This window comes from Apium graveolens, chromosome 5, assembly GCF_009905375.1.
Source record: "Apium graveolens cultivar Ventura chromosome 5, ASM990537v1, whole genome shotgun sequence".
Taxonomy (NCBI): domain Eukaryota; kingdom Viridiplantae; phylum Streptophyta; class Magnoliopsida; order Apiales; family Apiaceae; genus Apium; species Apium graveolens.
Window position 1 is genome coordinate 289,769,712 of NC_133651.1, and position 21,631 is coordinate 289,791,342.

A 21,631-nucleotide genomic window follows, 5' to 3' on the forward strand; every position below is an offset into this window, starting at 1 on the left:
TTTGGCTATGATGCAGGAATGGGATAGAGGCAAGCCCGATCTGAAGGGGCTTGGGTATTCTTTTGACCATCTACCTGGTGGGAGGCCAGCTGCTGGTCAGGCGAGCATGACTGCATGGAGATCTCAGTTAGGAGATGAAGGAGGACCATCGCAGCAGCAGCAGGAGGCAGCAAGAGCGGACATGAGAGCTGGTTTGAGTTCGATGCAGTATAGGCGTTTTGCGAGGATGATGGATGCGATGTACGACATCCATAGTTATTTTGCACAGGATCTCACCCAGGCACTTGGGACTACATTTAGAGCCATGGGAGTTGACATTCAGTGGCCAGTATTTGGTGAGGACTCTGTGTATCCGCCTTCTGACAGACCTGACACTCCACCCCTTGAGGGTGAGGATTCGGATTCAGAGTAGGTATACCTGATTCCTTTCTATTACCTTCACTAAGGACAGTGAATATTTTAAGTTTTGGGGTACTAATTGAAGGAATATGTTTGTGTGAGTCTCATATAGTTGCATGTTCATGATAGTTTAGTTCATATAGTTTTCATATTTTGCCATGTAGTTTTTTTTATTTTGGTAGTTTTATGATAATTTGTTCATGTAGTTTCATGCATTTGCATTATAACATGATCCCTTAGATAATTTTCCCGATTGACTTGCGATATTGATGCTAGTGTAGTGAGGTCGTATTTAGTGATGTTGAGTCTTATTGAATTAATTTACATGCTAGAGACACTTATATTTCACTAAGTCTTATAGGTTGCTAGAGTGCTAGATCATGATCATGGTTTGTTGATTTGTTGAGGTTTAATCGCTTGTTTATATTCAGAATTTAGGGTATTCTCTTAATAATAAAAGATATGGATATTTAAAAATTGGAGAAATTGGATTTCATTGCTAGTTGTGTGGCTAGGTGTCAAATGGCTAGTAGCCGACTCATATTTCTATGAGTAGTCTAGGGTTGAATGAGATGGAGCGAAACACACTCATTCAGAAATTATGAATCGAAATAAAAAAAAAGAAAGGAAAAAAAAGAATAAATGTTATGTATAATTGATCACGAGTGGACTCTTTAGTACTCGAGTTATTAAGTTCTTGGGGGACTTTATTCCTAGTGACCTAAGGCTTTTATGGTCTGGGATCCGCAAACCTAACACTCGCTACTTGGGTGCTATCGTATAAGTCTTTTGTGGACCTCACTCATTGCACGATCAAATAAGCATACTTGTGTTGTTTTGTTGTGAATAAAAGCATGAATCCGTATAAAACTCCAATATAAGATTTGAAGTGTTATAAGTTATTTTGAGTTTAGCTTTTTATTTTATTTATAACCTTACGATTGCCTTGATGAGTAGTGAGTCATGATTATTGATCTAGTTGTGATAGTATATCTGTAAGCATCTTCACACACGCACGTCTCTAGTTTGTAAGTTGATTTGTATGATTTGATTGATCTTCATGTGAATAACTGCATTTGTTGATATGTTGCTTGTTGGTTGGTTGAGTTATTCTATTGGGGATCGTTGCATTCATATAGTTGCATTCATGCATTTTTGTTTCTCGTTCTTTGAGTCTGTTTATGCTTGAGGACAAACATCGATTCAAGTTTGGGGGTATGTTGAGTGGCATTTATGACACTTTATTATGCTCTAATAAACTTTAAATTGGTGTATTTGTACTCAAGTTATTAAGTGTTTTAATGTATTTTCTAGTATTTTTGCATTTCAGGCACTATTCAGGTAATCAGGTGAATTAGCATTGTTTTGGAGCTAATTTGGTGTCCAAGTGGTGTTGGAATAAAAGCTCGTGGAAAGCCGGCTCGAAGCAGCAAGATTTAAGAAGAAATCTGAGTTTTGTCAACAGTACCTCTTGTGAAGTGATTATCTAGAAGAAATTTTGACAAAGTCTCATACCAGGCTCTAGGTGCTTGCTTTAGTCCATAGAGTGCTTTCAACAGATAATACACATAGTCTGGAAAATTTGGATCTTCAAATCCTGGAGGTTGGCTTACATAAACTTTTTCCTCCAATTCTCCATTCAGAAATGCACTCTTGACATCCATTTGATAGACTTTGAAATTGGCATGGGTTGCATAGGCTAGAAAGATTCTGATGGCTTCAAGTCTTGCAACTGGAGCAAATGTCTCATTAAAATCTATTCCTTCTTGTTGAGAGTAACCCTTGGCGACCAATCTGGCTTTATTCCTTATTACAATGCCATTTTCATCCATCTTGTTTCTGAATACCCATTTTGTATCAATAGTGCGCGGCCGCGCCGGGGTTCCAGAAATGTAGCGCGCCCGCGCTGTGATAGCGCGCGCCCGCACCGAGGCCAAATTTCAGAATCCTGTTTCTACTATAATTCTAAAAGGGAAGGCTTCCAGATTATTGAGGGCTACTATATAAATAACTTTAGGTTGTTTTTAATAAGATATCAAGTCAAAGACGGACCAGAGTGTAAGGAGAAGATGACAAGAGACCTTTAGCATAATTCAACAAAGGCGAAGACGATCTAGTTTATTCGTGTGAATCTTTGTTTTGAGTTGTAACTTGGATGCTTGTTTCTTGTTTTGCTGAACCTATAATCTTGTTTGTACATGGTTTTATTTATTCGTATAAAGACTACATTTGCTATATCATGTTTTCATCGGAACCTACGTTGATGATGAGTCCGATTATGGGCTAATCGTTATCGTGGGGTTCTAGCGGATTTATTTATGGATTTCTTTAGTTAAATTGTTTGATGCCTTAGTATGTGGTGATTGTATGATATCCTAGTATTGGTTGTGCGTATTCGTCTTATGAGCGTTGCAAACTTATAAGATAGTGTGTTAATTCTTAATGAAGCGAAAGTGAATTTAAGGATTTAGAACTTGCCATGCTAGCATAGGTTCATGTATGTGTTATGCATGATTCGTAGGTAATTTTAACCATCTTACTTGCCCTATATAATCAAGATAGATAACTTGTTCTTAAACCTTTATGTTGTCAAATTCTATAGACATATAGGGTCTTAATATAATTGGTGCCTATTTAGCTTCTATCTCATTTGTGGATGTCTGGTAGAATGGTACTCATGCAACGAAAGTTGGTGTTTATCAGTTTCGTGTTATCTGATTGGTGTTATCACCATTGCATGCTAAGGTTAAGAATAATAGGACTATTGAATGAAGTAATTAATGAATTTAGAATCCCATGTTTTTCATATATATTAATTCAGTCAATCTTATTCTCGTAGTTATAATTGTTAGCGTAATTCATAGTTATAAACAATCTCAATTTGTTATAGTCTTAGCATTGGATATTAACCATACATTGTTACTTAGGTGCATAAATTAAATAGTTAACCAATACAGTCTCTATGGGAATGAACGAGAAAAGATTCTATACTACTTGCGAACTCGTATACTTGCGTGTATTATTAGCGACTACCAACTAACCCCGAGCAAGGCTCCCATCTTTGCTCTATATACTGGATCCAAGGCAGACATTGGCCTATTATGACCACGAATCTGGTCCACATTTATAAAACCATCCAATTCTAAAATAATTCAATATGATAACCAATGTAATTCAATAAGCTGAATCATAAACAACATTTATCTGGAAGCATAAGGTGATTCACAATACCATGAAGGTATAACAAGAAATTCAAAAATATTGGCTTTCAATCAAGGAAAGAATCAGAAAGTAGAAGACCAAGGGTTCAAGGGTTACAAGGATTGGTCTTCTGTTAAACAAGGAATAAGGGTTGGTATGTCAAGCAATTCAATATCAGAAATCAGTATGTGGTAGATATGTATTTGTGGAGTAGTATCGTATGTGTCTGACTCGTATCTGAGAATTCAACAATCAATGGTTTATGAAGAATAAGGCTTATGGCTCAAGATCAATAAGAATCAGGGTTCAAGGTTGAATAGTTTAAAGCGCTTGCAATATAAAACAAGATTTATTTTGAATACTAGCAACATGTTATGAGAAAGTTTGAAAATATTTGCAATATATCTTGAAGAAGGTTCAGAAGTACTTTCCTTATCACAGATGATTTCCAACTTTACTTGTACTCATCTAACAATGTTACTTTTCAATCACACTCCTTCTTTTTTATGCCTTACTTTTATTCATCAATCACTTGCCTTCTCTTTTTATGCTTCAATTCCATTTATGGATCATTGGTTTCCTTTTCTATGCGTCGCTTACTCTGCTAGGCATCACAAGTATCTTTCAATATTCAATCTCATATTATTCTAATCGTCACATAGATGTCATAAGCTTCTATCTACCATCCGTTTAATCCAAATCTGATTTACGGATTGAATGTTATGACCAAAACATTCAAACAATAACCACATAGGCATATAACACATTAATCAGATAGCACGTAGCATATAGCACACAAGATATTCAATCAAAATAATTTTTTAAAGAAGATTCAGAGTTAAAATGAATTTCCAAGTATTTAATACGGATTTTTGAACATTTTTCGGAATTTAAACGGGACTCCGAATCATTTTATAATTAAATAATAGGGTTCGAACACCCGAATCTGACTTTAAATTAATTTTATATTAATTATCGAGCCTTTTAAATAATTTAAAATAATATTTTAAAGCTCGAAACTATTTTTCAGAATTTTTAAATCAAAAATAAATAATTAAATCTAATTATTAAATCAATTAAAATTAATTAATAATTAATTAAATTAATTAATCAATTAATATTACATTAATCGATTAATTAAAATAATTAAAAACTAATTAAGATTAATTAATAAAATAAATCATATTTGTTTTTAAATAAATAAATAATTAAAACCATTTTCTGGATTTAAAATAAATAAATTAACATTTTATGAAATTAAAATAAAAGGAATACTATTTTTGAAAATCCTGTTTTAGTAAGTTTTGCAACTAAAGTACAAAATTTAAAATCGTTTGCAAAGCAAAGGGGTGAAAATGAAATTTCCCCCTTCCACCTTCTTTTCCGACGACAAAAACGATCCGATTTAATATCCTTATTGGATAATTATCCAAACCGGGCTTCTTATAAAACACTTTATACGAAAATAATGTAATAATATCTCGTCTTTAGAGAATACGGTTTTGTTGATATATCGAAATGATTATCGTATCGAAAATTATGTGTAATAACCCCAATTTTTGGAAATTTCTGAAACCCTTATGAATAGTGTTTTTGCTGAATGAGAAAACTGTTCATGCCACGCTATGTAGGGGTTCTGTTATTGATCTTATGGGATATTATTAGTACTCTATGTAGTATATAAGTGTATGTAAAGATCGTCAGAATCCAATTCCGAACACTTGGATTTTTCCCGGAAATCCACTAGATACGGAAAGAATTGAGAAAAAGGTAACAGGATAAAAGGATTTAAATTAAAGGATTATAGGAGAGGATCATAAAAGGAATATAATATATTGAGAAAGGTTGAGGGAACCTAAGTAATAAGATACCGGGTATGATCCCTCAAACGATAAACGAAAACGAAAGTTAAGCGAACCGTATAACAGATCAGCGGTCATTAGGCAAACGATTAGGAAGTTAATCAAAGGGATTAGTGGGAATGATGTCATCCAACCAATAGAAAGAGGACAAGGAAGTGAGGATGACATCATGAGGATGACATAAGCATGACATGGGAAGGAAGGAGGTGTGGTGGCTTTGTAACCACACAAATCCAAGGGCAAGAAGGTAATTGACTAAAGCAAGCACAAAAACCAATCAACCAAGCCAAGTAAAATCATTTTCATCAAAAAAATCAAAAGCAACCAAGGCTTGTTCTTCATTGCTCACGGCTTTTCACTATTCAAAAGGCAAGAGAAATTCAAAATCCAAGATCCAAGCTTCCTAAATTGGTAAGATAATTCCCTAATCATCCTCATGCTTAGTTAGGACTATATCATGAGTTTAAGCCATTAATTCCTTCTCAATCTTATTCATTTAATCAAAGAAGAAGACTATGAATAGTGTTTTCAAGTTTTTTTAACTTGAAGTTTTCTTGTTTTCTTGAAGATCCAAGCATTCTTAAGACTTCTCAAAGCTTCTTAAGGCTTCCTAGCTCCTCCCACCACTTCAAGGAAGGTATACCATCTCCAAACCCTAGATTCCTATGTATTATAAGATGATTTTGATTAGTAGGATGATATTGTAGCTTGTTGTTGTGATTTAGAGTTTGGGATTTGGAGTGGTAGTGAAATGGAATGGTAAATGTTGTGGTTTTGATTAAAAGAACTTAAGTATGATTAAAGTTAAGTTTAGGCATAAGTATGAATGATTAAATTGAATTGGTTGGGGTTGTTATGATGTGATAAGGATGGATGTTGGTTGTATGTTGGATTTGAGGTTGGTTTGTGGTTGGTTTTGTATGGTTTAAAATTGGGAAATCGCGTAAACATAGCCGTCGTAACGTCCGATTTTCTTTGGACTGTTTTTGTGCATAGCATTATGACCCGAGAACCCCCTGCTAGATTATGACCACTGCCATGTTTAGATAGCTCATGCTACGAGCTTCGTTTTGATATGTAGTTCGTTCGATTCCGATGCACGGTTTAGGAGAAACGACCGTTTCAAGTAACGGCGTTTCGCGAACGAAACTTTTCCCCTCGCCTTACTTTGAAACATAGGTTAAAGACCAAAAAGGGTTAATTAATGCATGAAACATTTATGGTAAGTGTGTTAGGCAGTTGGTAAGACACTCGCGAAGGAATCGCCTTAAAACTCGTAAAGGTTAAATTATTAAAAATGGTGGAGCCGAGGGTACTCGAGTGACTTAAGAGAATCAGTAAGCGCAAAATGAGCGTTAGAGTCTGAGTTGGTTAGAGTATAGATTACAAGTGACTTTGGTTTAATTCCAACTTACTTGTTGTTTATAGGTTACCAGACTCATCCCGAGCCATTCGTAACCCCCAGTCGCTCAGGCAAGTTTTCTACCCGATATACTGTTGTTGTGATGTAAATATATGTATATGCATTATCTTGTGATAGTGCATGATTGTTATTAGCAAATTTTGCGATATATTGGAGCATGCTGATATGGTATATATGCATGTCTGTTTCGTAATCTGGTTATCTATCTGTTGATTTCAATGCTTATAGTTGCATAATACCTATGCTAGAAATAAGCAAGTAGTTGCGTATACCCTTAGTATAGGGGATAAAAGGTGAACATATTTCTAAACCGGGAGTCGATGTTCTCGAGTATATTATATATATATATATATTTATATATATATATGGATATAGTTTTTAAAATTATGGATCGAATAAGGTTTATTCGATACCTTTATTTTACTTAATTGAATATTAATTTGAGTATTCATTCGAGGGCTTATGACTCAGTTTATATTATTATTGAATATTACTTGGATATTCATTTGAGGATGTATGACTCCTTTATTTTATGAATATTATTTATAGTATTCATTCGAGGTATTATGACTCCGCTTATTACTTAATAATATTCTTTATTGTATTAAAGAATAAGGTGTCGATAATCAAACTTACTTTTGATTATTCAAATAAAGATATTACTTTCGTATAAGTATATCTTTGATTATTTGCTATTCATTTCAAGTATAAGTTTTAATACTTCTACTTCAATTATTTTTATAAAGATTATTCTTTATGGGAATATTATTTAAATATTAATATTCAGTCATTTTCTAAATATTCTGGGGACTGATTTACTTCATTAAATCAGTTTTACTCCAAACACTCTTTAAAGTGTTTTCGAGTCTTTAAAATGATTTTCAAAAGTTAGAGCGGATCCCAAAACTATTTTTATATTTAAGATCTTCCTTTAAAAAGGGGATTTAAATACTCGCTCAAAACATGGGGGATCCGGCTCGGTGGTGTGTTTTATATTCACAACAAGGTTGCTGTCTTGGTAAAAGAGTTTTTGATTACTTACCCAATATTCGGGAAGTAAAATTCTTGGAACAAGTTAATCCATTAACAGGCATCGCCTGGGAAATATCGGTGAGTTTTCCTTTCCAACTAGATACGACTTCTTGGTGGAGCCGTATCAACAAGTTTCTACTTGGGGAAAGGGGGAAACGAGCTTTACGTTTCAGAGTCATGGATTTCATCTGAACTAGGAGTGGCGTAAGTGGTCGAGTAGCGCCGGCCCAGCCTTATTATATTGGCCCAAATGGCCTGGAAGTTCCGCTAAGGCGGTCCATTCCTTAGGAGTTCAGTGTTCGGTTGACAAGTAAATCCGACAGGTTCTCCTCTACATGTAGAAAATGGTGGGGTTGTACTACTACGACTGATCATCGTAAGTGGTCTTCCTGGCGCGGTAAACTCCCGTAATGAGTTCATCATCCATTTGGATAATTCTGCAACACTACCCGTAGCATTTCGATTGAAAGGCTACTAATGGGTGGTTGCCGAAGCATTGACAGGGTCAAACATTTTTATTGGTGTATCCATTGAATGAAGTATCTCGTAACTTCATCTCTTTTCAAAATATTTCAAAGATCAAACATTTTCAAGTTTTATTTGTGGTCTCATCTATGGGATGACCTCGTGAATTTTATTATACTTTGAACAGTGGTAGTTCAAGTAGCTTTATAAATGATATAAGTATAGTGAAGTATTTGGTAACTTCATCCCTTGTTTTAAAACTTATATCCAGTAAGTAATTACCTTACTCACGATAAAGATTCTAGTAAGTATCCATTTAGATACTTATATTATTGTTATCACTATGTATTATCTTGCGAGCTGTAAGGCTCACTCTTGCTTTATTTCTTCATCACACAACAACAGTTAGGAAGGATGGCCAGACTCCAGCAGACCCAGCGCAAGCGCGTGGGAAGCGTCCCTCGTCTTCCCGATGATGTCGTAGCTGCTATAGCTGCAGAGGTAGATCTATTGTAGATCAGACCATCTACTTTTGAGAATCAAATTATGTATAATTATAACTTGTGGCAGATAATGGCAATTAACTGTAAATTATCAAGTAATCATTTTGGGTTGTAATAATTTTAAATTGTGGATTCAAAGACTTGTACTTATTTCAATTTCATCTCTGAGACTATAACGGGTTGTGGTGTGTGTTAGTGTGGGGTCACAGCATGAGGTTATTTATTATTAATTAAGTGAAGTGATATTGTGGAAAGAAAGACCGTGACAACCCGGATCCCGACCCCGGATCTGGGGGTGTTACAGAAATGGTATCAGAGCTAAGCGTTATAAACCTCAGAGATGATGGGACGTTAAGATAATAAGTTCACTAAGATAATAAGAACTCTTGCCAAGTTCATAGTCGGACTACCTAACGTAGTACTGACAGGTAAAACCCTTATGGGAACCCTTATAAATGTAGCGATAGAAGCGTAGTTTGTTATCGTATATGGTAGCGGGACTCCGAACCCTGAAGTTGAGGAACATCAACGCGATGATGTTTTATTACTAATTGGAGATCAGATTGTGGATCCAATAGAGCGTCCTAACGCAGGACCGGATGATGTTGATATTGAGGATGTAGCGGTTGAGGATGTTGTCCTAGAAGGGATAGTTGCTGAGGAGGATCCCATGGAGGATCCTGACGAGATTGGATAAAGGACCACTGATGAATTGATGACCCTGGTTGGGTCGACTACCAGAGGTAGGATTGGCCGGTCACTACCAGAGGTTCGTTCAAGTTTGTAAAGATAGTAGCCCCTTTAACGCGGCTTACTCGTAAGACTGAGAAGTTCGAATGGACAGAGAAATGCGAGAACAACTTTCAAGAACTGAAGCAAAGGTTGGTGACGACCCCTATGCTGGCGTTGCCGGATGGAAAAAGGAGATTCTGTGAAGTGTAGTGACGCTTCGCATAAGGAATTAGGGTGCTTCTTATACAGCACAACAAGGTAATCGCGTACGCGTCAAGATAATTAAGGGAATTTAAAATTCGATATCCCCACCCATGAGCTTGGGCTCGTGGCAATAGTTTTGCCCTAAAGATTTGAGGCACTACTTGTATGGAGAGAAGTGTGAGATTCCCAAACCATAGGAGCTCTAGTACATTCTTACGTAGAAAGAGCTCAACATACGCAGAGGAGGCGGTTAGAGCTAATCAAGAATTATGATTGGGAGATTCTTTATCATTCGGGGAAAGCCAATATGGTGGCTGATGCCCTTAGTAAAAAGGAGAGACTCAAGATGATAATGTCTTTTGGAGAGTTTATAAGAGATTTTGAGAAAATGGAAATAGTAGTGAAGGTAACCGGAGCCGGTACCGAAAAGCTGTTTGAGATAGCAATACAGCCCGAAGTATTGGAAAAGAACATATTGTGCCAGTAAAAGTGATGAATGAAGGCAGAGAGCCAACAAATAGGTATGAGATTAATACCGAGAGTGATGATAAGGGAATAATGAGGTATTCCTATAGAATTTGGGTTCCAAAGGTTTAAGAGCTTAAAGATGAAATCTTAGATGAAAGCTAGTTTGAGGAATAAGAGTTAGAGCAAACCCTGAACGTGATAGTCAGGGAGGTTGCCACCAAGACAAAAGGAACCCATAACATGATGAAGTGGAAAATGAGGATTTAAATTATGTAAGATGACCCCAATTATGGGGAGTAGGAAGAAATATTTAGACTGAGGAAACAAAAGTCGAGTAAGGACAGGAGACCCGAGATGGTACCCCTATACGGCAATTCATGGACCTGTCTAGACAGAACTTAGACTATTATCCCCAACCACCACCCTGAGGAAACAATGCGGTGAGAAATTCTTTCAGGACCTTTAAGTCTCTAAGCTCCCAGAGTTCCAAGGAACAGGTTGACCTAGTCGAGGCAAGAGCCTGGCTAAAGGAAATAGAGGAATCAATTGAGATTCTAAATGATTGACGAATCACAAAAGACTGTTTTTATCACTTACCCTCCTAAGAAAGAGACCACCCGCTGGTGAAAGACCAAGGAAGGCACGGAGCAAGAGATTATAATAAACTGATTTAAGTTCAGTCAATTGTTTTCGGGAAAGTAATTCCCAAAGATAAGGAGATAGTGTAAAAGCTTTAGAGCCAGAACAGAGGCAGACAAGTATGATAAATTATGAATCTAAGTTGTAAAAGTTGTCAAGATTCGTTCTGAGGACACGAATCCAGAATGACGGGATGTTTGAAATCAATGCTTATGTTGTGTTGGTTCATGAAATAATGATAAGAGAAAGGAAAATAAAAAGAAACTGAAGTGGAAGGGAATATAACGGCAATAGAGTTTGAGGAATGATAAGGGAGTTGGGTATGAGGAAACCCTAAAGACTCGTAGAAATAGAAATAGAAGAGTATGTAATCGTCAGGATGAGGGTGATTCACCATGAGTTAAAATTGATGGTTGAGGGCATAAGAGATACATATACTTTATCCCCTTTAAGTTGGGAGGATTCAAGGAAACCTTTAGATAGTTCGAAGGATAAATAATAAGACGCGGATAGACTAAGGAGACAAGAAAGTAAGAAAGTAGGAAAATTGGATGAAGGAAGTGACCTTCAATAATGTGAAATGTAAGACCGGTGGCTCGATACTCAGAAAGGGAGACGCCAGGTATGAGAGGTATCCCAACATTGAGGTGACTGTTGAGATAAACAACAAAATTAAATAAGGAATTATTAAGAAGAAGTTCACGTTGAACACGACCAATATCACCCAGAACATCCCTGTTGTCATTACCAAATTAGGCAAGCAAAGCGAAAAAAAAACCGTTGTTATCTTTTGGAGGCCATATGGATTGACCTCAGTTTGAATAAGGATGTTATTGTGAAATTAAGTATAGACTATCGAAGTGAGAATGATTGAATAAGGTAATCTATCAAGTATATATGACTTGATTTATCCATGGAAGAGTGTAAGTATCTTTTAAAGGTGGAATTAAGGATAAAACCCCGATAACTTGAAATGAATCCTAGGGGAATGCATAAAGGTTGGCATTTCACCCTTAATAGGGACAACATGAGTTTTGACAGTATGAATTGGAAAGGATTAAGGTAACAAGAACCTTTAAGAATCAGTGGAGAAATTTTTCAGAAGTATATAGACAATGGTTCTAGTAATAGTAAATGGTATTTTAATATGCCCTGTATCTAGGGAATACAGGAGGAACGATTGAAGGATAACCTTAGAGGTTTTACAAGGAGAAAGGTAATATTCAAAATTTTCAAGAATAGAAATGTTGATAAAGGAAATATGACGTAATTATAATGTTGCCAAGTGGGGCACGTGTTAAACCACGAGAAAGTATGGATCGAACCAGTAATGGTCGAAATTATTCAAGGCAATTAGGACTTAAGATAAAAGATGTTCTAATTATGATTGAGAGTCAGTCATGACAGTGATTAACCTCTAAAGACTGAGGCAATAACTTATGGAAAAATGGTGATTTTTTTTTACTCATCAGATTTTAAGGAAAGCATTTTCACATAAGCTGTGATTGAAATAAGGTAGAAAATTTATTTGGAGATGGTTAAAGTGACATTGACTGTAAGGAAATTTTACTATCAGGAAAGGCCAAAGAGGTGGCCGACACTTTAAAGGTAAGAGGATAATTATAGGCGCTTGTGCCAAAAGAATACAGTGATGATGATTAAAACTGTGAAGGTTGTATTATGGTTTGGAAGATTGACATTCCTTCTGATGACTGTACAATACCCAACCGTAATAGTAGTTGGTAAAGGTTTCGTGTAATCGCCATGAGCGGGCTATCTATCTTAGAAGGTACTATCTTGAGAATGAGCCTGGACCATGTTTCAAAAGGACTAAACGAACCTTTGAGATCAGGAGTGTTCTTCATGAATCAGAAATGGTGATTATGTTACCTCCTTAGAAGGATTTGATACGACATGTATGGACTCCGTATGGTTAGCTATTAAGATTTCATGGAAAGTGAATGATGACAGTGGGTCAGTGGTGGACCATAGTAAGGCAGCAATGATTCTGCGAGTAACGAGTTGATTACAACCGTGAGAGTTGTATTGGAATGGATGTTGAGATTGAGTACCACTAAACGGGTCGTGGTAGTGTATAAGTTATCATTGATAGACTAATTAAGTAGAGTATCTACCTATTGAATATTTATTCCCTCTTATGAAAAGAGAGTCGTATTACTATATGAGGAAGGTTGCGGTGCAAGCATAGAACTCTAGTAACGGTGATGTCTAAAATGAGATCCCAGGTTCGATTTTCGAAATCGAGGGAGTTTCAAAGGTGATTGTGTATAAGCTCGAGGAAGAGCATGGGTCCATAGAATGATGGACGGAATAGAAATATTTAGGCATGGGAAATACGATGCTATAATACTTGATGCTGATATAAATACGTATATGTTTTGTTCTCCTATGACAAACCTCTATAGTTCAGAGGTAGGTTCCAAGCCAGATATTTTGTGGCAGTATATTTTTTTCATATATACAATTCTCTTCAATTCGTTCTTTTCTCTTCTTTTCATTTCATGTAAGCTGAGAAGAACAACCCTTCCAGAAAGGGGAGGTATTGCCGAATGACTATCTATCTGTGTGATAGAAGCCGAGTAGGATACCAGCTATTGTTTAATTGCTTGTCAAGTACTAAAGGCTGGCCACCTTCTGTACTAACTATGCGATATAACAAGTGTTCATGATCATAGTGATCTCTCAACACATTCCTTTACTTCTATTTGATTGATCAAATTTTGGAAAATAGAAACAACTGAAAAAGGAGTAATAAAATTGTGATAGTATTCGGGATGGAAACACATTCGTGATACTAAGGTTGACGTGGTTATTAAAAGGTTATAGAACGCTAACGAGCAAAAGTATAACCAGTATAATATTAGGAACGGAAGGTAGTAGCGATTACGAACTGGAAAAGAATGGGTATTGAGAAGCAAAAGCTATAATGATTAGAAGCTATGATGAGAGTCTGTGTAATAGACTTGAAAGAATTTGGAATGATCACTTAACGCGGATTAAGTTATCTTACGACAATAGATCATATGTCAGTATTGAGGTATCGCCTTATGAGATCCTTGAGGGAAGACAATGTCGATCTCCCTTATGTTAGGATGAAGTTGTAGAGCGCAAGATGCTCAGACCCGCAGTAGTCCAAAGGACCAGGGATATAATAGATCTAATCAGAGGACGACTGGTAGTAGCCAGGAAGGACATAAGAAGTATGTCGATTTGACACGAAAGGATAAAGGGTATGAAATAGGGGACCTAGTAATGTTATAGGTATCCCTTGGAAAGGATTGATGAGATTCGGAAAGAAAGGAAAGCTAAGTCTACAATTTGTTGGACCCTTGGATATATTGAGACGTTTGGGAAGTTAGCATATGAGCTAGCCCTAACCCCGAACATGTAGCAGGCCGTAACGTGTTCCACGTATTAATGTTAAGGAAGTGTAATTCAGATGCCAGACAAATAGGGGCATATGAGCGCATAGACATGCAACCAGACGTAACCTATATGGAGCAACCAGGAAGGGTTATAGAGTGAAAAGGAACGAGTTCTTAGGAGAAGGGTTATCAAACTAGTAAGAGTTTGATGGTAGAACCACAATGTGGGAAAATTGACTTGAGAGTTAGAAAGTGCAATACTAAGAAAGTATCCCTATTTATTTCTATCTGATTCCGGGACGGAATCCTTTTAAGGAGGGGAGACTGTAATAACCCCAATTTTTGGAAATTTCTGAAACCCTTATGAATAGTGTTTTTGCTGAATGAGAAAACTGTTCATGCCACGCTATGTAGGGGTTCTGTTATTGATCTTATGGGATATTATTAGTACTCTATGTAGTATATAAGTGTATGTAAAGATCGTCAGAATCCAATTCCGAACACTTGGATTTTTCCCGGAAATCCACTAGATACGGAAAGAATTGAGAAAAAGGTAACAGGATAAAAGGATTTAAATTAAAGGATTATAGGAGAGGATCATAAAAGGAATATAATATATTGAGAAAGGTTGAGGGAACCTAAGTAATAAGATACCGGGTATGATCCCTCAAACGATAAACGAAAACGAAAGTTAAGCGAACCGTATAACAGATCAGCGGTCATTAGGCAAACGATTAGGAAGTTAATCAAAGGGATTAGTGGGAATGATGTCATCCAACCAATAGAAAGAGGACAAGGAAGTGAGGATGACATCATGAGGATGACATAAGCATGACATGGGAAGGAAGGAAGTGTGGTGGCTTTGTAACCACACAAATCCAAGGGCAAGAAGGTAATTGACTAAAGCAAGCACAAAAACCAATCAACCAAGCCAAGTAAAATCATTTTCATCAAAAAAATCAAAAGCAACCAAGGCTTGTTCTTCATTGCTCACGGCTTTTCACTATTCAAAAGGCAAGAGAAATTCAAAATCCAAGATCCAAGCTTCCTAAATTGGTAAGATAATTCCCTAATCATCCTCATGCTTAGTTAGGACTATATCATGAGTTTAAGCCATTAATTCCTTCTCAATCTTCTTCATTTAATCAAAGAAGAAGACTATGAATAGTGTTTTCAAGTTTTTTTAACTTGAAGTTTTCTTGTTTTCTTGAAGATCCAAGCATTCTTAAGACTTCTCAAAGCTTCTTAAGGCTTCCTAGCTCCTCCCACCACTTCAAGGAAGGTATACCATCTCCAAACCCTAGATTCCTATGTATTATAAGATGATTTTGATTAGTAGGATGATATTGTAGCTTGTTGTTGTGATTTAGAGTTTGGGATTTGGAGTGGTAGTGAAATGGAATGGTAAATGTTGTGGTTTTGATTAAAAGAACTTAAGTATGATTAAAGTTAAGTTTAGGCATAAGTATGAATGATTAAATTGAATTGGTTGGGGTTGTTATGATGTGATAAGGATGGATGTTGGTTGTATGTTGGATTTGAGGTTGGTTTGTGGTTGGTTTTGTATGGTTTAAAATTGGGAAATCGCGTAAACATAGCCGTCGTAACGTCCGATTTTCTTTGGACTGTTTTTGTGCATAGCATTATGACCCGAGAACCCCCTGCTAGATTATGACCACTGCCATGTTTAGATAGCTCATGTTACGAGCTTCGTTTTGATATGTAGTTCGTTCGATTCCGATGCACGGTTTAGGAGAAACGACCGTTTCAAGTAACGGCGTTTCGCGAACGAAACTTTTCCCCTCGCCTTACTTTGAAACATAGGTTAAAGACCAAAAAGGGTTAATTAATGCATGAAACATTTATGGTAAGTGTGTTAGGCAGTTGGTAAGACACTCGCGAAGGAATCGCCTTAAAACTCGTAAAGGTTAAATTATTAAAAATGGTGGAGCCGAGGGTACTCGAGTGACTTAAGAGAATCAGTAAGCGCAAAACGAGCGTTAGAGTCTGAGTTGGTTAGAGTATAGATTTACAAGTGACTTTGGTTTAATTCCAACTTACTTGTTGTTTATAGGTTACCAGACTCATCCCGAGCCATTCGTAACCCCCAGTCGCTCAGGCAAGTTTTCTACCCGATATACTGTTGTTGTGATGTAAATATATGTATATGCATTATCTTGTGATAGTGCATGATTGTTATTAGCAAATTTTGCGATATATTGGAGCATGCTGATATGGTATATATGCATGTCTGTTTCGTAATCTGGTTATCTATCTGTTGATTTCAATGCTTATAGTTGCATAATACCTATGCTAGAAATAAGCAAGTAGTTGCGTATACCCTTAGTATAGGGGATAAAAGGTGAACATATTTCTAAACCGGGAGTCGATGTTCTCGAGTATATTATATATATATATATTTATATATATATATGGATATAGTTTTTAAAATTATGGATCGAATAAGGTTTATTCGATACCTTTATTTTACTTAATTGAATATTAATTTGAGTATTCATTCGAGGGCTTATGACTCAGTTTATATTATTATTGAATATTACTTGGATATTCATTTGAGGATGTATGACTCCTTTATTTTATGAATATTATTTATAGTATTCATTCGAGGTATTATGACTCCGCTTATTACTTAATAATATTCTTTATTGTATTAAAGAATAAGGTGTCGATAATCAAACTTACTTTTGATTATTCAAATAAAGATATTACTTTCGTATAAGTATATCTTTGATTATTTGCTATTCATTTCAAGTATAAGTTTTAATACTTCTACTTCAATTATTTTTATAAAGATTATTCTTTATGGGAATATTATTTAAATATTAATATTCAGTCATTTTCTAAATATTCTGGGGACTGATTTACTTCATTAAATCAGTTTTACTCCAAACACTCTTTAAAGTGTTTTCGAGTCTTTAAAATGATTTTCAAAAGTTAGAGCGGATCCCAAAACTATTTTTATATTTAAGATCTTCCTTTAAAAAGGGGATTTAAATACTCGCTCAAAACATGGGGGATCCGGCTCGGTGGTGTGTTTTATATTCGCAACAAGGTTGCTGTCTTGGTAAAAGAGTTTTTGATTACTTACCCAATATTCGGGAAGTAAAATTCTTGGAACAAGTTAATCCATTAACAGGCATCGCCTGGGAAATATCGGTGAGTTTTCCTTTCCAACTAGATACGACTTCTTGGTGGAGCCGTATCAACAAGTTTCTACTTGGGGAAAGGGGGAAACGAGCTTTACGTTTCAGAGTCATGGATTTCATCTGAACTAGGAGTGGCGTAAGTGGTCGAGTAGCGCCGGCCCAGCCTTATTATATTGGCCCAAATGGCCTGGAAGTTCCGCTAAGGCGGTCCATTCCTTAGGAGTTCAGTGTTCGGTTGACAAGTAAATCCGACAGGTTCTCCTCTACATGTAGAAAATGGTGGGGTTGTACTACTACGACTGATCATCGTAAGTGGTCTTCCTGGCGCGGTAAACTCCCGTAATGAGTTCATCATCCATTTGGATAATTCTGCAACACTACCCGTAGCATTTCGATTGAAAGGCTACTAATGGGTGGTTGCCGAAGCATTGACAGGGTCAAACATTTTTATTGGTGTATCCATTGAATGAAGTATCTCGTAACTTCATCTCTTTTCAAAATATTTCAAAGATCAAACATTTTCAAGTTTTATTTGTGGTCTCATCTATGGGATGACCTCGTGAATTTTATTATACTTTGAACAGTGGTAGTTCAAGTAGCTTTATAAATGATATAAGTATAGTGAAGTATTTGGTAACTTCATCCCTTGTTTTAAAACTTATATCCAGTAAGTAATTACCTTACTCACGATAAAGATTCTAGTAAGTATCCATTTAGATACTTATATTATTGTTATCACTATGTATTATCTTGCGAGCTGTAAGGCTCACTCTTGCTTTATTTCTTCATCACACAACAACAGTTAGGAAGGATGGCCAGACTCCAGCAGACCCAGCGCAAGCGCGTGGGAAGCGTCCCTCGTCTTCCCGATGATGTCGTAGCTGCTATAGCTGCAGAGGTAGATCTATTGTAGATCAGACCATCTACTTTTGAGAATCAAATTATGTATAATTATAACTTGTGGCAGATAATGGCAATTAACTGTAAATTATCAAGTAATCATTTGGGTTGTAATAATTTTAAATTGTGGATTCAAAGACTTGTACTTATTTCAATTTCATCTCTGAGACTATAACGGGTTGTGGTGTGTGTTAGTGTGGGGTCACAGCATGAGGTTATTTATTATTAATTAGTGAAGTGATATTGTGGAAAGAAAGACCGTGACAACCCGGATCCCGACCCCGGATCTGGGGGTGTTACATTATGCGTCGGAACGCTCACAGGTCAAACCGTAATCCGGATCGAAAAAGTCAAAAACACGGAAAATATCCGAAATTACCAGATTAGGTTAGGAAGGAGGTTTCGGGTTGTAAAAACATAAAAACGGTTAAAGTTGGACGATTCCCGATATTATTAAATAATTTTGTAATAATTCAGAAAATAATTAATAAATTCATAAATCAATATAAAATCATATAACAGTCCAAAAATTACCAGAAAAATATCGTAATTACCTATATTTTATTCTGGTCATTTTAAAATTAACATACTTATACTTTATCACATATAAGCATCCACATATCCACACCCATCATCAGATAATTCACCAAAAATCACATAATAATCACATAAAAATCATTCATTGATAAAAATAATTACACGCAATATCCCGAATTTTACATCCTTCCCCCCTTCAAAGGATTCTGTCCTCAGAATCATACTAAGGATCAGATAATGATACATCCAAGTATCTCACATCCATTTTCTCAGGTTGATCCCTCAACCTTACAGCTTTTCATAAACTTTTACTCGTAGCATCAATCAATACTTAACAGTCTTTTGCTTACATCATATTCTATTAGATGCTCATATAACTCAACTTAAGCCTCTATTTTATATATAATGAAGCTAAATTAGTCTTCATGAGTATACATCTATACACACCTATGAACCTGCTATATGTGTGGCAGTGAAGCCAACTCACTTACACATATCCTTTCTATTTTACTGTTCCAAAAGGACCAGCATAATGCATATTAATTCTTTTTTCTTTCTAATTCCAGTAATTCATGCTCATGAACGTTTGGTTACTGGTTGTTGAACCTCATTCCCACATATTTCTTTGTTCAATTAACCTAGTTTGTAATCGCTTCCAATCACATTTGAGGCTCTTTAATCGTTCTCTTAATCTTCCTGTCCATCTGCGAATGATATACTGAGACCATGGCATATTCGATTCTGACGTTCTCGAAATTATACCAGGATTAAGAATTAACGAGAAAATATTGACTGGATATGATTGCCGCACAAACTTATCACCATATCTTATTTTCCTTAAATCACAATTGAGTATATTTATCGAGCAAAAATCTCTTACTACTTTGAAGAAAGTACACTAACTTGGAGGCATCACCGACATATTCTAACCCATATTTTCAATTATTTTGGTTCTAAGAAGTTCTCAAAAGAAACTGACTGCAATGCTTTCCTTGACGTTTAGTCACATATAACGTTTATTCTTTCTTTGTGCCACACTATCAGAAAGTCTTCTTTGACATCTATGTCTCGTATCATATTCTCGGAGTAGCTTGAATCCCTTGAGTTATCATAGCCAAATTCCTATCTTTTAATTCTGCCCTACTTAATGCCCGTTCATCTAGGAGTGGTATATATTATTCTGGTTTGACATAATTCATCGTATTCGAATACTCCTGTCAAATCTCACATCAAACATTATTGATCATTTACAATAAATTTCTGGATCTGGTGACGTACCACCATTTCTTCAAGCAACAACTAACCCACTTATTGGAAAAATTGTTTATTAATAAAAGAGAATGATTAGGTTTGCATAACCTATCGATTAATGATGCAATTAACGCTTTCCTCACCTTTAGTTCTCAGGTGATTTCACTACGACTTCTCCTGGTCAAAAGTATCCATCTAGCCTTTAATGTCCCGCCTTAATTCTTGGGTAGATATAACATTTATTTACGTTTCCCCCATTTTCTCTTCACGTCTGGTCACTAGATATTTTCCTTTAGCCCTCGGTACTTGATCGTACTACTGGGATGCATTCCTTATCTCAATTTGCAATTTTTTCCTAAATTTTCACCTTACTTCTGTCTTTTATATTACCTATATCTTACCTATATCCTGGCATCTTATAAAGTTTCTTTATCACCCTTGTGATTCCACTTCCTTTTCAATTTCTGTTCTTCATTCTCATAGCTCATTCAAAACTGAACTCTTGACATTAATACTCATTTTGATGTCAATATAAATTAGATATCAATACGAATTTGATGCTCACAACATCTCATTCTGAAGTAAACATCAATCATCTATATTAATACCACTTCGATATTTAACAACAACTTAAGTATCAACATCAATTAGAAACTGAATTAAAACTATATCTCACATTTTATCAAAACAGAAATACGTGATAAATCATTTATTGTATGATTATCAAAAACAAATTTAGAAACAAGACGTCCTTTAGTAAAACTTTATTGCAGATGATAAAATCTCTTTGATTGTCTAATAAAACCAATATTGGTGTAATTATTAATCTCTTCTTTATTCCACCTCCCTTCTTCCTTTCCTTCCTTCCTTCTTTTTGCTCTATCTTCAATCTTTAGTTCTTGAAAACATTGTTCTCACTTGTCCATACATATAAGTTATTATTTCTTTGTCTATTACAAAGGTCATATTCATCCAAGTAAAGCCTCATGCCTTGTATCAACTTCTGAATTCTACTGGTGTCCATACCTTCTCCAATTCCCTCATTGCTTTGATTTCAGATTTAGAGGTCACATCAAACTTGACTTAATCTAATTGGAATCAATTTCCATCTATCTGACCATTAATTGATAAAATTAACCATTAACTCACTTAATTGATCAAATTACACCAAGTGATGACTACTAAATGAAATTAAAGGCCAATTATATATAGTCGTATTGGCTGTAACAACCTTTTTCAAGAGCCGAGATCACAATAATTGGAGTATCAACATGAATATCAATAACACACGAAGTATAATCTCTATTTTTAGGAGTAAGGTATTTTCCGAAAATTTGGGTAGCATCTCCTTTATATTATTAACTACCAGTCGGATTCAAGGCGACACCAACAATCAATCACAAAATAATAATCAACCTAGAAGTAGACCAATCAACTTCCACCTTCTAAAATTACCATTTCC